The sequence below is a fragment of the Typopeltis vanoorti genome, chromosome 12 (assembly GCF_054136105.1).
Source record: "Typopeltis vanoorti isolate ZY-2024b chromosome 12, IOZ_Tvanoo_1.0, whole genome shotgun sequence".
NCBI classification, from domain to species: domain Eukaryota; kingdom Metazoa; phylum Arthropoda; class Arachnida; order Uropygi; family Thelyphonidae; genus Typopeltis; species Typopeltis vanoorti.
This window is the reverse complement of record NC_143560.1, coordinates 129,966,356-129,982,378: the sequence shown is the minus strand read 5'-3', so window position 1 is coordinate 129,982,378 and position 16,023 is coordinate 129,966,356. Positions and strand designations below refer to the sequence as shown.

Below are 16,023 nucleotides of genomic sequence, written 5' to 3'. Positions count from 1 at the left end.
ATGGTAATCTTAGAAATCAGCTTGGACTGTAAAAATAATCATAATTTAAAATTCTGAATATTATTACAAATGGTTTATGTTAATTTGTTTATTAGTTTTAGTTTCATAACACGCATTGTCGACACTTGCGATGTGCCCATTATTGAAATTGTTTTGTCAAAAGTACTGCTTATATGTAAAGCAGTTAAAATTTGATGTACTTACCGGATTTGAATAGTTGTGTTACTTTAAACAATTTTATTGTAGTTTAAAATATTAAGTTGTGTTTTTTGAAGACATTCTCTTGTCGCTAACGGAGACAACGTGTCAGCCATTGTACTTAGTTTCTCGCTTGCCACTTTCAAGGAGTGCGCATGCTCGCCGAGAAGTTTGATGTGTGATTGACAGCAGCTGACAAGAACAGCGTTCGATATCAGAGCAATGGGTATAAACAAAGTAGCGGTTTGAAGAAATTAGAACTCAGCCCGGCAGATATTTTAGATTCGGAGTAAAATTAATAGTATATTCCGAAAAAGGAATCGTGGAACTATGAAGTTTCAAAGTGGAATAAGTATTGATAAATTATTATTATTATTATTATTATTATTCCTGATACCTCCAAGGAGTCCGAAGACTCATCGTGGGAGGACATCTACAATTCTCTCTACACCTAACCTCTACTACGAATCATCTCCATCAACGCCATCTACCGCCCACTTCCAACACCACCACAACTAGTAATTTTTGTCTGTAAATTGCGTGTGTTCTGATGGGCCGATTTGTATGTATGCGGGATGAAAAACCCGAGTTTCCGGGAGAAAAAACCCTGCTACCTCCATATGAGATCGGCTAACTCACCTTCGATTGAAATCGACCAGATAAAGATTCCTCCCGTCGCGACGAGAATCGAACTTAGGCCTATTCCAATCGAAGGGCGCAATGTACCGTCGTTCTTCCAATTGCGCTACGGAGGCGCTGTTAAATAAAAGAAAATATTGCTATAGATGTTTTAAAAGGAATATTCGAGGAAATGCTAATTGGAAGATCAATAGTAGATCCGAAAAGGGAATCAGAACTGTGAGTTTTTAAAGTGGAAGAGTTAAGACTGTAAATAAGCATTAGCCAATAAAAGAAGAAATTGTTATTTACATTCTAAAGGAATGTTCGAGAAAACTCTGATTAGGAAGATTAAAGACGCCGGGTCTAACTATTATTTCTACTAAAAAGGAGACAGAATTGAGTCAGGTAGAATTAATGTGTGCTACATGAGTGATGAGAAAGGATCCTGTGAAAATGAAGAATAAAGTCATATATCTTCGGAAAAGGGCCTTGACAGAGAAAGAAACTGACTATAAACATTTTGTCATTGTGCAAACAAAGTGTTTAGTCTTAAGTGTAAGTTTATTTTAAAAAAAGGCCTTAGATCCAATTAATTCTATAGTTATATTTATGTAATATTGTTTGAAATATATATATATTGTTTTTGTTTCATTAAATGTGTTTATTTTGTATTTGGGTTTTGAGTCAGTGATTTTTTTGGATTCTGAAAGAAATAATAAAAAAAGAGGTCATTGCACCAAAATAAAAAAAATAACTGTTGAACAGAGATCATCTCTATGACAGGATTAATATAAAAAAATAATTAAAAATCCTTTCTTTAAACAGGTCAATTCCATAGATGGTGGAATTGGAAGAGCGAGATATCATTAGCATGAAAACTAGTAAAGAAATATTTATTATCAGCAATGGCAAGATGTATACCTCAAGTAAAAAAAAGGAGAACACAATTTGGTCTACAGTGGATGACAAACGATATCAAATGGGAATTGCAAGTGAAAAAAGTTATGAGAGAGATATAGGGAAAAGAGTGGAGAGCAGATCCATTAATATAAGACACAAGTCAGGATAGTGACTATGGTAAAGAAAGCAAAACTTGAACATGAGAAGAGACCGGCCCTGAGATCCAAGGAAAGTCCTAAGGTTTTTTGTTATGTGGCCAGCAGGTGGAGGAATGACAGTGAAAGAATAATTGACAAAGATGGGAGTGGAGTGGAGTGACCAATGCAGAGAACATAGTGGAGTTTCTTCTTCTTGTGTCTTATCCCATCTATTTGGGGTCGGCCTCGTGAGTCCTCTTTTTCCATTCTTTCCTATCTTGTGCCATTTCTTCAGTTGCTCCACAGTATTCAATGTCTTTCTCCGTTTACCTCTTCCCATCTACGTTCAGAGTCCTATTTACACTTTCAGCTGCTGAGTCCTGTTCAACATGTCCAAACCATCTTAACCTGTTTTTCCCCATTTTTTCAACTATTGGTACAACTCCCAAACTACCTCTGATAAATTCATTTCTAATTAATTTTATCCTTTCTCTTTATTCCACACATCCACCTTAACATTCTCATCTCTGCCACATTCATCCTTTGTATTTTCTTTACGCCCCAAAATTCTGATCCATACATAGCAGGCCTCACAACTGACGTATAGAACTTCCCCTTTAGATGAATCGGGACATGCTTGTCACACAAAACAGTGCTCACTTGTCTCCAGTTTAACCATCCCGTATTAATTCTACCAGTCACTTTATCATTAATCTCACCATCTCTCTGTAACACTGGGCCTAAATACCTAAACTATTTCTCCTCCAAAATATAGTTTTCAATCATTACTGAGATATTCTCTTCATTTCTTTCTCCACTAAAACAGCACTCCATATATTCTGTTTTTGTCCTACTCAATCTTAGCTTGTTACATTCCAAAGCCTTCCTCCACTCTTCCAATCTTGAATTAGACCTCTCTTGTATGCTCAATCAAAACTACATCATCAGCAAGCATCATACACCATGGTGCCTCTCCCCGCATCAATTCAGTAAGATCATCTAATATCAATGAAAACAAATATGTACTAAAAGTGAGCCCTATTGTAGCCCAACTTTTACTGAGAAATATTCAGTTTCACCACAGCAACTTCTTACAGATGTTACCACTTCATTGTACATATCTATAGTGGAGTTTCTTAATGATTATTTTATCGGGGTATTTCATTCTAGAGAAGTAAATTTTAATATACTAGAGGGATGGGGAAGGTTCAAGGTTTAGAAAAACAAGAGTAGAGTGTGGTTCAAATACTGAGTACTCTGGATAAAGCAATCAGACTGGATAAGATTTCACCACGGATTTTGCAGAAATGCACTACAGAAATGACAGCTCCGTTGAACTGGCTTTTCAATGTGAGAGTCTGGCTATGGAAAAGCCCAAGGAGTGGAACCTTTTGCATAAAGATGGTAGTAGAATGGAAGTGTCAAACTATAGACCAGTTTGCCTTTTTTTCAGTAGTTGTTAAGATATTGAAGAAATTAGTGGAAGATCATACACAGCAGATAAGGATAATGTTATCTGTGAAGGTCAGCATAATTTATTAAGGGACACTTGTGTTTTAGTAATCCGATTGCATTTTATGATAAAGTAACAAGAGCAGTTGATCAGGGAAAGGTATATGCTGCCATATTTTTTTGGTTTATACAATGATATTTGTCAGGATGCCATATGATAGGCTGATATTTATTAAGTTATAGCATGTTTAGATTTCAGGATAAGTGAATATTGGATTGGCTTTGACAGATATCAGATGGCTGTATATGAAGGAACAGTATCAAGGAAGCAAAAGGTTATTACAGGGGATCTCATTGAGCTCAATACTGGGACCAGTATTGTTTAACCTTTATATTATTGACAGTGTCAATGGATCACAAAGGGATATTCAGTTCTCTGCAGATGACTTAAAGTTGGAAAGGTTGCTAATAAGAGTGAAGATGTGGTAGCATTTCAAAAGGATCTGAATAAGCTGGATAGATGAGCAATTTTTTTGTTTTCATATATTATACCATACATGAAAGGTCACAAGACCTATAAACAGATTAGTACCATGTGTGGGCAAGAGGATAAGAAGAAAGGAGAAATCTATTCACATTTTGTCTGAAGAGCTGAAGGTTGTATTCTTTGGAGAAGGCCGTTTTGAAGAACAGAAGTAGATGGAATGAAAGAGAAAGCATTGAAGATCGGCAAGCTTCAAGACAGATTGTAAAAGGATGTTGGTTAGCAGTGGTTCTTGTTCTAATGATTTTGAAGGAAAGTGAAGGAATAATAGTGACTATTATTATTATTATTTGACACCTCTAGGGAGTCCAAAGACTCATCGAGGGAGGGCATCCACTCTATAACTCTGCTTCCACCACTCATAATTCACCAACTGACTGCAATTACACCAACGCCATCTACCACCGACCACCACCGCCACTGGCATTTTAAATGGCTGGCCGAGTGGTTAGCGTGTTATAAATGATTATTATAAATGAATGGGATATCAGTTTAATTCAACTAAATATAAGTTTAGTTGAAGTCTGAAGTCCAGATTATTCAGATCCTTTTGAAATGCTACCACATCTTCACTATTACTAGCAACCCTTTCAACTTTATATCATCTGCAGACAATTGAATATCCCTTTGCGATCCTTTGTAAGTCTGGTAGTTTGGAATCTATTGATGGGAGGCTACATTCTCTGTTGGAGGAACTGTACTTAGGGTCATACTTATGCACAGGTGCACGAGGCTCTAGCTGGGGAACCCCAAAAAATTAGGGTCAATTTAAGAGCCCCAAACAATGAGGGAGGCTCAGGAGCACTGTAGCACCTTGGGCCTTGCCCTCCTTGGGGAAAAGTGTAAGTATGGCATTGACTGTACTGAAGAAGTGGGGAAGGCAGGGGACCTTGGAGTGATGACTGATAGAAACCTGAAATTGAGGGGGACATATTGCAAAGGTGATAAACAAAACTCAGGGGGTCTGCTGCAGTACTGAGAAGGATGCTGACCAGCACAGATTAGAGTTGTGATTCCATTGTACAATGCTGTGATCAGAAGGATTTTATCTGAGGCAGATAAAAATAATATCAGAACTGTACAATGTTAGGTATGAGGATAGACTGAGGAAATGTAAACTGCAAAATTTGATAGACAGAAGAAGGAGAGATATTTAATTGAGACATTTAAACTGCTGAGAGGTGGTTACAGGGTTGACACTAGCTGATAGGGTGGTAAGTGCACAAATGGTGAATGAGTTTAAGGAATAGTATGATAGATTTTGTGTTGTCTTGGATAGGCCTCCCACAATGAGTCATGTGACTCCATGGAGGTCCTCAATAATAATAATAATAAACTGTAGTTATGAAAGCCACTCCAGGCAAGTCATGCCCTTAAGTATCATGGATTAGTGTTATTATTCTCTTCTATACCTAAGTTTAGACAGCACATAAACCTTCAATCTATCCGCAAATCATTTACAGCTTTTAGCACATACAAACCACATGTATAGAGGTGATGCACATAGGAGCAGTCAATTTTTAAAATGTCTCTCTTTTGCCTTCATGCATACACGAAGTCTGTAAAACCACATATCGATGGTGGTATGCACAACATCCAATGAAAATGCTGCCACTGATCACTCCAAATCTACCAACAGACTGGTGATGCAAGGGTGTCCTTTCTTGCATGCTACTCTCTCTCTCAAGTTTTGACCACAGTCTGAAGTCCAAAATATTCAGATTGGGACTTCCAGATGGCCAATCAGATGGTGATATTTCACAGCCTACCACTGTGAAACAAGTAATTGTTTCAACAAGTAACTGTTTCACAGTGGTAGGCATCGAATCCTGTCAGAAGGTCCACCGCCTACTGCTGTGAAACAAGTTATTGTTCAGGGGCCCATACCACAGGTTCTAGCAACATGTCCTGATACACTTTTGAAGTTTGACCCCTTCCTTGCAGAAATGCAACTTGGATACCCCCTGATATGTCACATCACCCACCACCACCACCAAACCATCACTCACTCATGCAGGATGATGATCACCTCCCTGAATTCTGGGAGGTGACCATCCAGGGCATATACCAGATTGTTTTGGCATTTAAACGACTCTTCAATGATTCTGTGAAGAGGATATCTCTGTATCTGTTGTTCACGTACTTCCGGAAAAGTGCCTTTGATTTTATTACACTCTGCTCATAAGTTGTGATGTTAGAAAGTGTAAAGTAGAACGATAACAGGCTCTCACCACTAGGTCATCAAGTAGTACATGTTGTATTGTTCTCTGAGAAGCATTCATCTCTTGCAACATCACAGGGAGGCATGCATTCACAGCCCTCACAAGCTGTTGCATCCGAATGCAACATAGTCAACCAGTTCTTTGGGTTGGATATAGTCTTCTGTATCATTATAACGGTTAATAGCCTGATACACATACATCCTACTGATCCCGAGTGTTTTTAGTGTGTTAAAAATAACAGGTGGCTGCATTCAAACCTTATGAAATGCTATTAGTTACATGGTTCTCATAATCTTCCCACTGCATGTTAACCCATACCACTAGAACTCTCTCAACTGATAAACACGTAAATGTTAGCTACACGCAGAACCAATAATGGAACCAGGCTCACTTAATTCTGTAGGCAGCACTGCAGTCTGAGGAAATTGTAACAGTATTTATGGCAAGACTGTGCTGTGTATATCCTTCTTGGTGCTCGATCTACAGTAATCTACCTTATTTTTAACATTGCAGTGACAATAACATTCAAAAGATAACATTCCTCTTTTTCATTCTTTGGTTGGCAGTGTATATAAGTTTCTCAATTTGTGTTATCTTTTATCCACAAACTCACTTTGTACCTAACTGAAGAGTGAGTAATCATGCAGTTTTCAGCCTTGGAGATGGGTTACAATTTAGAGTTTTCAGATTAGTTAAGGAAAGATATATTGGGGAACTACATTGCAGAGATTAATAAATATCTTGGGGGCAATGCAATACAAAAGAAAATCATAGGGAAAAGTTGTATGAGAAAAATAATATCAGAATGCATTCTCAGAATTAGAAAGATAAATCACTTGATTTATCCTTCTAAATCAGATAAATAAATTAATGTGAGATGGAGGTCTGAAATAGCTTGAAAACATCAACGTCTGTCCTCGTTACGGAGACTTTTTGGATTTAAATATAATTAAAAGTTACAACAGATAAAAAAAACCATGCACATTACTAAAAAATAAAATAAGAGGATTTGAAGGAAGGGGAAATTCCAATGCGCCATGTTATTTTCTAGTTTCTCCTAAATACGTTATGTCAAATAGACCTCATACGACGAATCACGAACTCGAAGGTTCGCAATTATAGATATTTACCTTAACACGTGCAAGATGTAAAATTCGAATTATGATACTGTAATAGCTGAACTACTTACTTGACAATATAAACCTTTAAAATTGCACAAACATATTGAAATTGTTGTAAAAAGGTCTTATTTCAGTGGATTTCTTTCGTCAATCATCATTGTAATCATTATTCGTCAGTTACTGATGATTGCCATGCTACAATCAAGTTTCGTTTTCATGCATTATCAAATAGCAAGTTTCGTACGAAGAACACCAGGGAAAGAGATGAAATTAGCATTTGAAAACAGAAAAGCAAAATATTATTATTATTTGACACCTCCAGGGAGTACACAGACTCGAGGGAGAGTGTGCCAATAGCATCGAACGATTGGCTCCTTCCAACTACTAACCGCGCTCAAACTTACTTAACTAAGCCATTAGTAGCAGAGGCTCTACCAATCGACCAACCTTTGCCGGCATTGATGAGAGAATTTTAAATTTGTTGTTGTTGTTGTTGTTGTTGTTGTTGTTGTTGTTGTTGTTGTTGTTGTTGTTGTTGTTGTTGTTGTTGTTGTTGTTGTTGTCGTCGTCGTCGTCGTCGTCGTCGTCTTGTCCTTTCAAGAGTCTTAGATGTTTCCGTGTGCCGTTGAACTGCTCTGGCTATGCCGATGATTTTGTTTGTATAGAGCTGTTATACAGAATTAGGATCTATTTATTGCAAGGCTGCTGTAATTGATGTGAGTGGGGTTCAGTTCAGTATTGGGCAGTTCTTGCAGTTTCTATATGTTCTCGTATCGTCTATATTGATCTTCATTCCTCTATAATGTCCTGTTCGTGGTCTTGCTATCATGGTGGAGGTCTTTCTGTCAGCATTAATATCGGGAATTTGTTCCTATAACACAGATTTCAGTGGAATTAGTTTAGCTTTTGCTCGAGCGTTAGCATCAGCAAGAGTTATCATGTGAGTTTCTTGGTTGAGTTCTCTGGCCTCTTTTGCAAATATATCAGTTGCTTCATAGTAATCAATGCCTACATGAGCAGGAATCCATTGTAAAATGATTTTCCTCAACACTTCAGTTCATTTAAGAGTTTATGGGTGTCTTGTGCGATCTTGGCATTGCCATTTTTGATTGCCTCCATAGCTGATCTTGAGTCACTGTAAATTATAATTCCCACAGATTGTTGAGATGATAAACCCGGAAACTCGGGTTTTTCATCCCGCATACATACAAATCGGCCCTTCAGAACACACGCAATTTACAGACAAAAATTACTAGTGGTGGTGGTGTTGGAGGTGAGCGGTAGATGACGTTGATTCGTAGTAGAGGTAAGGTGTAGAGATAGTTGAAGATGTCCTCCCGCGATGAGTCTTCGGACTCCTTGGAGGTATCAGGAATAATAATAATAATAATAATAATAATAATAATAATAATAATAATAATAATAATAATAATAATAATAATTTTAAGTAGGCTTCGTGTGCTTTATTTATTGCATAAAGCTCGCTGGTAAACTTGAAAGCGATTCTTCCAGATCCAACTTTTATTGAAAGTTTTACACCTTTCGGGAGTAGAAGGAGAACACCAGCGCCTCCGTTAACAATATTGGTGTCTGACAATCCGATGACTTAAATTTATTGTCAGGCCTTATAATAATCAATAACATTACAAATTTAAATCATTGATTTCGCTCAGTGGGAGTAAAGTAATTTCTGAAATAGATACAAAAGAATGGCTTTCCTGTATATTAAATAGCTTCGAACGCTTATTATATTATATAACTTTAATTAATTTTTAAACTTAAATTCACCTTAACATTATTTATAACTGATGGAAGTTATTTTATGAAATATATACAATTATGAATTTAGAGAGAAGGGACTTAAGCAAATACTTCTGAAGCAGAAAGAAACGATCGTAAATGATATTCTCTGCCGAAAAAATTTGATTAATGGTATATAACTGATTTACTCGGCTGCTAAAGGCTGCTAAATTTATTATTATTATTATTATTATTATTATTACTATTATTATTATTATTATTATTATTATTATTATTATTTAAACGGTGTTTCCATGGAGTCAAAAGACTCATCGTGGGAGACACGACATTGACACACTTACCATTATTTACACAATACCTGTCATACCTCTCCTTAAATTCATTCACAGTTGAGGCATTCACAACCACCTCTGGCAAAGCATTCCACCGATTCACAACCCTCCAAGTAAAAACTTTAGTCCTAACACCCTTGTTAACCACACTCTTAGACAATATCCAGGGATGGCCCCTCGTTCTCTCACTTCCTGCACTGGTCTTAAAAATATCATCAGTATCAATCCTGTAAAATTCCTTTAACAATTTAAATACCTCTATCACACCTCCTCTCCCACGTCTATCAGCTAGTTTTTGGAGCCCACAGATCATCAATCTATCCTCATAGGGAACATCCCACAGACATGCAACAATCTTTGTAACCCGCGTCTAAATCCTTTCCACCACATCCACATAACCAATCTGTGCACAATAGCGGCCTTATTAATGCCTTATAGAGTAGAACAATAACGTTCCTATCCATGCTTATTAGTGTGTTCCTCAACAACCATGTAATTTAATGTGATGTTTTTGGCAATCATTGCAATATGCCGTTTAAACTTAAGTTCTCTGTCCACAATAACTCCCAAATCTCTTGTCTCATCAACTTCTTGCAGTTCAGTTCCGTTAATATAGTAAACAGCATGCGATATCATTCTCCCTTTAAATTTTTGCCTCCGTAGCGCAATTGGAAGAACGATGGTACATTGTGCCCTTCGATTGGAATAGGCCTAAGTTCGATTCTCGTCGCTACGGGAGGAATCTTTATCTGGTCGATTTCAATCGAAGGTGAGTTAGCCGATCTCATATGGAGGTAGCAGGGTTTTTTCTCCCGGAAACTCGGGTTTTTTATCCCGCATACATACAAATCGGCCGTTCAGAACACACGCAAATTACAGACAAAAATTACTAGTTGTGGTGGTGTTGGAAGTGGGCAGTAGATGGCGTTGATGGAGATGATTCATAGTAGAGGTTAGGTATAGAGACAGTTGTACATGTCCTCCCACGATGAGTCTTCGGACTCCTTGGAGGTATCAGGAATAATAATAATAATAATAATAATAATTTATCTAAAGTAAATAAATTACTGAAAACCAAGAGATATATAAGTGCTATTTTTTATTTCATTAAAGCACACAACTAGTTTCATCTTCTTAGAAGACCTCATCGGTTGCATTATATGAAACGTGTAATGCAAAAAATTAGAAGATAAAAGCTGTAAATGAAATCGCCAACGTATTACTGACATTTGAAGGCGTTCCAGATATCATTATATTGTTGGGCACGTATATTCCTCAAGTGCTCACTTAAGAGTACGAGCATGGCAAACCCGAGGAACGTGATGCTGGACCAGGCCTTACTTCATGTAATACAGCTGTTATATTATCTTTAGACTGGTCCCTCCCCTTCTTTCTTTGTTTCTTTCTCCTGTTCTTGCTTGCTTTTTTCGGTGGCTGCATAAGACGAAATGACTTAGCAAGATAGGAAAGTTTCACCCCTATCCCTGGAATAATCTAATAGCCTTGGTAGGGTGAGAAGCAAGAACAGGCTGAAGAGGTGCCGGTCCCAAGCCCAGATAAATGGCGAAGGTTGACGTCAGGAAGGGCATCGGGTCGTAAAATTTCACTGCCAGCTCTAGCTCTGAACAAATGAGTCAAAGGGAAAGTGAAATAAGGGCTTGGGCGTACCCTTAAGCGATGCACAGCCACATCACCAGCAGCTGCGAGAAATGGACGAGGACTACCGCATTAAGGGCGAGTGCGGTTCAAGAAGCGATCCCAGCAGGTGGAGTGGATGTTGCGAGTGGGAAAACTGAATGTTGAAAGCATGACTGGAAGGGGGAAGAGAGGTGGTAGACATGAGGAGGAAGAGAAAGTTGGACATTTTATGTGTGCAGGAGACAAGGTGGAAAAGGAACTGGGAGATGGATATAAATTGTTTTACTCTGGAGCGAATAAAGAGGGATGATATGGTGTCGGAATTGTGGTGTGTGGCAGAATGAACGGCGAAATACTGGAAGGGTAGAATGAACGACAGGATCGTACAAATGAAATTGGTTCTTGAAGAAGAGCAAGTGGCCGTCTTATGTGTATACTGCCCTCAAGTTGGTTGTACAGCAGAGGAGAAAGATGAGTTTTGGAACGTGTTAGATGAGGGAACTGGAAGAAAACGAGATGGTGATTGTCGGAGGAGATTTGAACAGACACATAGGGATAGAGAATAGAGACTGAGAAAAGGTAAATGGTGGCCATGGAGTGGGAACGATGAACCAGGAAGGAGAGAAGATTGTGGACTTTGCAGTAGCGTTTAATGTGGAAATTGTGAACTCATTTTTCTACAAGGGGGAAGAACATTTTCTATCCTTTACAAGTGGTAACAACAGCTCACCAATTGACTACATTTTGACTAGAAGAAAACATCTTAAGGGCGTAACAAATTATAAGGTAATTCCAACAGATCAAGTGGCACAACAACACCGACGGCTGTGCGCAGACTTTAAAATGAGATCGAAGAAAAGAACCTCTGGAAGCCATGGGATGAAGAAAATTAAGTGGTTTCGCTTAAGAGAGTGTGAGGAATCGATTTAGGGAGAGGGTGTTAGAGACGATTTCGGATGGAGTGGAAAGTGTACAGGATTGGTGGAAACAGAATTCAAAAGTAATCCTGAGCAGTACAATCAAGGTTCTTCGTGAGACATCTGGAAAGATTAGAGAAAAGAAGGAGGGTTGGTGCTGGTGGAATAATAATGTACAAGAAGCAGTGACAGCTAAGAGGAAGGCAAAGCAGAAGTGGGATGAGTGAAGAGTGGAAGAGGACAAAGAGGTGTACAGAGAGATAAAGCAAGAAGACAAAAGAGTGTGGCAGAGGTGAAGCCTTTGCATATCAAGATCTGTATGATCAACTAGAAACAAAGGAAGGAGAGAGAAAAATTTACCAGAGAAGATGTGCAGCCTTCTGAGCGGATGGTGAAGAACATCAGTAGAGTGGAAGTGAAGGAGACCACGAAGAGGATGAAGAATGGAAAATCGGTGGGCCCCAGATAGGATTCCAGTGGAGGCATGACCTGCTGTGGGACCTGTTCATGAAAGTTTGCCAACAGGAAAATATACCTGAGGAATGGAGAGAAAGTACTCTTGTCCCCATCTACAAGGGTAAAGGGGATGCACAAGACTGTAACAATTAAAGAGGAGTACACTTGATGTCCAATACAATGAAAATGCTAGAAAGGGTTCTTGATGGAAGATTGAGGAAGGTAGTGGAGATTGTAAAGGAAACATTTGGCTTCATGCCTGGTAGATTAACAACAGATGCTATCTTTGGGTTATGGCAGATGATGCAAAAGGTTAAGAGAAACAATGGAAGCCACTTCTAGTGTTTATTAATCAGGAGAAAGCATACGATAGAGTGCCAAGGCAAGAAGTCTGGAGGTGTCTGTGGGAGAAAAGGTACCTGAGAAATATGTCAGGTTGAAGTAGGAGATGTTCAGAAATATGAATACAAGAGTTCGAACCTGTCTGCAACAGACAGAAAGTTTTCAAGTGACAGTTGGCTTGCATCAAGGGTCAGCATTAAGTCCGTTTTTGTTTATTATTGTGATAGAGGTGGTCACGGAGGAGGTGAGAGAAGAGGCGCCTTGGACAATATTGTAAGCAGATGACGTCTTGCTTTGTGCAGACTCAAGAGAAGAAGTGACAGCTAAACTATAAAGATGGAGGAAAGTACTGGAAGAGAGAGGTATGACACTGAGCTGAAGTAAGACAGAGTACATGTGTTGCAAAGTGGACGACGGCCAGGACACAGATCTGGAGCTTAAAGGAAATGTCATCAGGAAGGTGAGGGACTTTAGATACTTAGTTTCAACAGTGGAAGAAGATGGAGGGGCTGAATATGAAGTGGGATGTAGGATGCAAGCAGGTGGGAGGAACTGGAGAGAGAGAGAGAGAGAGAGAGAGAGAGAGAGATGGCTGTAGTGCTAAGCAATAAGAGGTTGCCGATCAATTTAAAAGGCAAAACCTATAGGAGAGTATTGAAACCAGCTATGCGTCTGCTATGGAAACTGTGGCCCTGAAGAAGAATACCATCAGCAAGATGGAGGTAGCAGAGATGACAATACTTAGGCGGATGTGCGGTGTCACCAGAAGGGACCGTCTGAGAAATGACCATGCGAGGGAAAAGTAAAAGTTACGAACTTAGGAGCCAAGATACAGGAGGCAAGGTTGAGAATGGTTTGGTCATGCAATGAGGAGGGAGGATTAAATGTGGGAAGAAAGGTCATGCAGATGGATGTGTAAGGAAGTAGGAAGCGTGGGCGGTCAAAGAAGTGAATGAGGGAGCTGGTAGAAGAGAACTTGAAGATGAAGAACTTGGATGTGGTGACAGCCCAAGGAGGATGTGGAGGACACTCCTCATTAACACCGACCCAACTTAATTGGGACAAGCTGCAGAAGAAAAAGAAGACTAAGTTGGGCACGAATTTTCGGACATGGTCGATTGAACGCTACAGTTGAATAAAAAGTGGTAACCAGAGAGATTATAGCTGAGGTTAGTATAAAGATTTACGTAATGGAGTGAAGACGAGTCATAGCATCTAAAGAAGTTCTCTGATTTCTTCCAGATTACTGGATGAGTGGTACAATTTACATCATTAAGACGAGCAGAATTAATGACGTGATTACAAAGTGGGCGCTGGCTTTCGATCTGCCATATGCGGTATCTCTCTCATATGTTCTTCTAGATGTAATTTAGTAGATTTTTCAGTCTTTCCAAAATTAGAGCAAATTGCTGTTGTACCAAAGACAGTAAACGCCAGGATATTTGATGCTGTTATGTTGTTTAGTTGTACTGTGTAAGGAATGCAGCATGGGCAGAGCAGTGAAAGAAGTCTCGATTTTAAACTAGAGAACTTCAGCTAATTTGGAAGAAACGCAGCTGACATACGTTGAAGCTCTGGCAGGGCTCCTCTTATACGAATATAAGATAGGAATATACCTACGAAAATCATCTGTTAAATCTCATAAAATATTTGTTAAATACCTTTGCGAAATTCAGCAGGATGAATGTGCCCATTCGCTTTAATAAACTCAACTGTCGCTTTTATCATTATAAGGAAGTAAATTACATAGGTATTTCTTCTCCATTCACAACGATATGCCCTTTGGAGGACAAAAATTCGCTAACGCCTTTGGTAAAGCCAATTAGCCCTAGATGACTTTAGAAGCATAGTGGGCACCTAGCGGCAGTGATTGGTAATTGTGTCAACCAATCCATCTGAAAGTTGTTACTTGTCACGAGTTGACCGCTTTCTGTATACGATGGCTGTATTACAAACAGCTGTTTCACATGTTTTCTGGAACTGAAAATTTGAAAGCGGATGTTAGGAGAAAGCACATAAATGTTTCAACAGATGCAGTATAGCATCTGTTGAGGTTGCAATATTTTGTAACGGTATAGGGACATTTTCATTCTAGTTTTCGGAAACAACAGACAGTGAAAAATATCCATCCCTTTATAAAAATGAATATTCTGTATATTATAAGACGTTGTTGATCTCGAAAAATACCAGCATACATGAGATTGATAACACAGACCAACTGTTGATACTAAAAAAAACAAATAAAACTAATGGATGTAGGATTCCCGAAAGTCTGAATAACTATCGGATGTTATGGAAATATTCGAAAACAATTTTGTTTACCAATATTTCCCTAATTCTGGTTATTTTCTTGGAAAAACAAATCTACAAACTGATAGAGGGAGCTTCCATGGGGTCCCCTCCCCCTCTTGCCAATTTGTACTTGGAAAATGGCTAAAAACGAGCCATAGACTCTTGCCCCCATTTAAAACCTTCTATCTGGCAAATATATGTAGATGACGTGTTCTCTAGTTGGTCCCATGGTCTAGATACATTAGACTTCTTTCTCGATCACCTCAATAGTCTACATCCAAGTTTTTATTGACCTAACTAAAGCGTTTGACATACTAACACACAAAACCTTGTTGAACAAACTAACACATATTAGAATATGTTTTAGTATTTCCTTATTAAAACATTCTATATGAGTAGACATATTAATTAAAATTATAATACAGGAATTAACTCACGTAAAATATTATTCATTAGAGGAATTTTCGCGCCTGAGTATCACAAGCATCTTCAGTACATGAATAAAGTTTATTAAACAATAACTGACAATTCCAAAAGGCGCCGCCTATGCAGCTAATGTAAGATAACTAAAAAGGTAAATATATATATATATATATAAATATATAAATATATAGATAACACATAGCATATATATAACATATAGATATACATATAACATATGTATATATATATATATATATATATATATATATATATATATATATATATATGTAGAAAGTATTTTTACCTTGGGTATAAATATGTTAAAGATACCAAGTAATTTAAAACTGGTTTTACTCCATTTCCCAAGTAAGCAAACAGACTAAAAGTCAAGTTTGCGCCTGCAATTGATGCAAGTCTAACTGATCCCACAGGTAGTTCCACCTTTGCCACGAGTTGCCCTGGTCCTGCACTACCTATGGGATCAGTTAGACTTGCATCAATTGCAGGCGCAAACTTGACTTTTAGTCTGTTTGCTTACTTGGGAAATGGAGTAAAACCAGGTTTAAAATTACTTGGTATCTTTAACATATTTATACCCAAGGTAAAAATACTTTCTACATTTATATATCTCCTCCAGAGATTCTTATTTAATAATAAGGTTAAAACA

At 38.2% G+C, this 16,023-nt stretch overlaps 1 protein-coding gene across 4 annotated transcripts in view; it reads right to left on the bottom strand.

Moving 5' to 3' along the window:
• The window catches only part of LOC150101225 (asparagine synthetase domain-containing protein 1), a 311,734-nt gene extending 304,198 nt beyond the window's left edge, over positions 1–7,536 (bottom strand). For 3 of the 4 annotated variants that reach the window (XM_090402011.1, XM_090402013.1, XM_090402012.1), the window contains exon 1: positions 7,264–7,536. The gene's annotated coding sequence lies outside the window, so the exon portion shown is untranslated. The remainder of the gene's footprint in view (positions 1–7,263) is intronic. The other variant, XR_016549180.1, reaches the window with a different exon arrangement.
• Between the last annotated feature and the right edge of the window lie 8,487 nt (positions 7,537–16,023).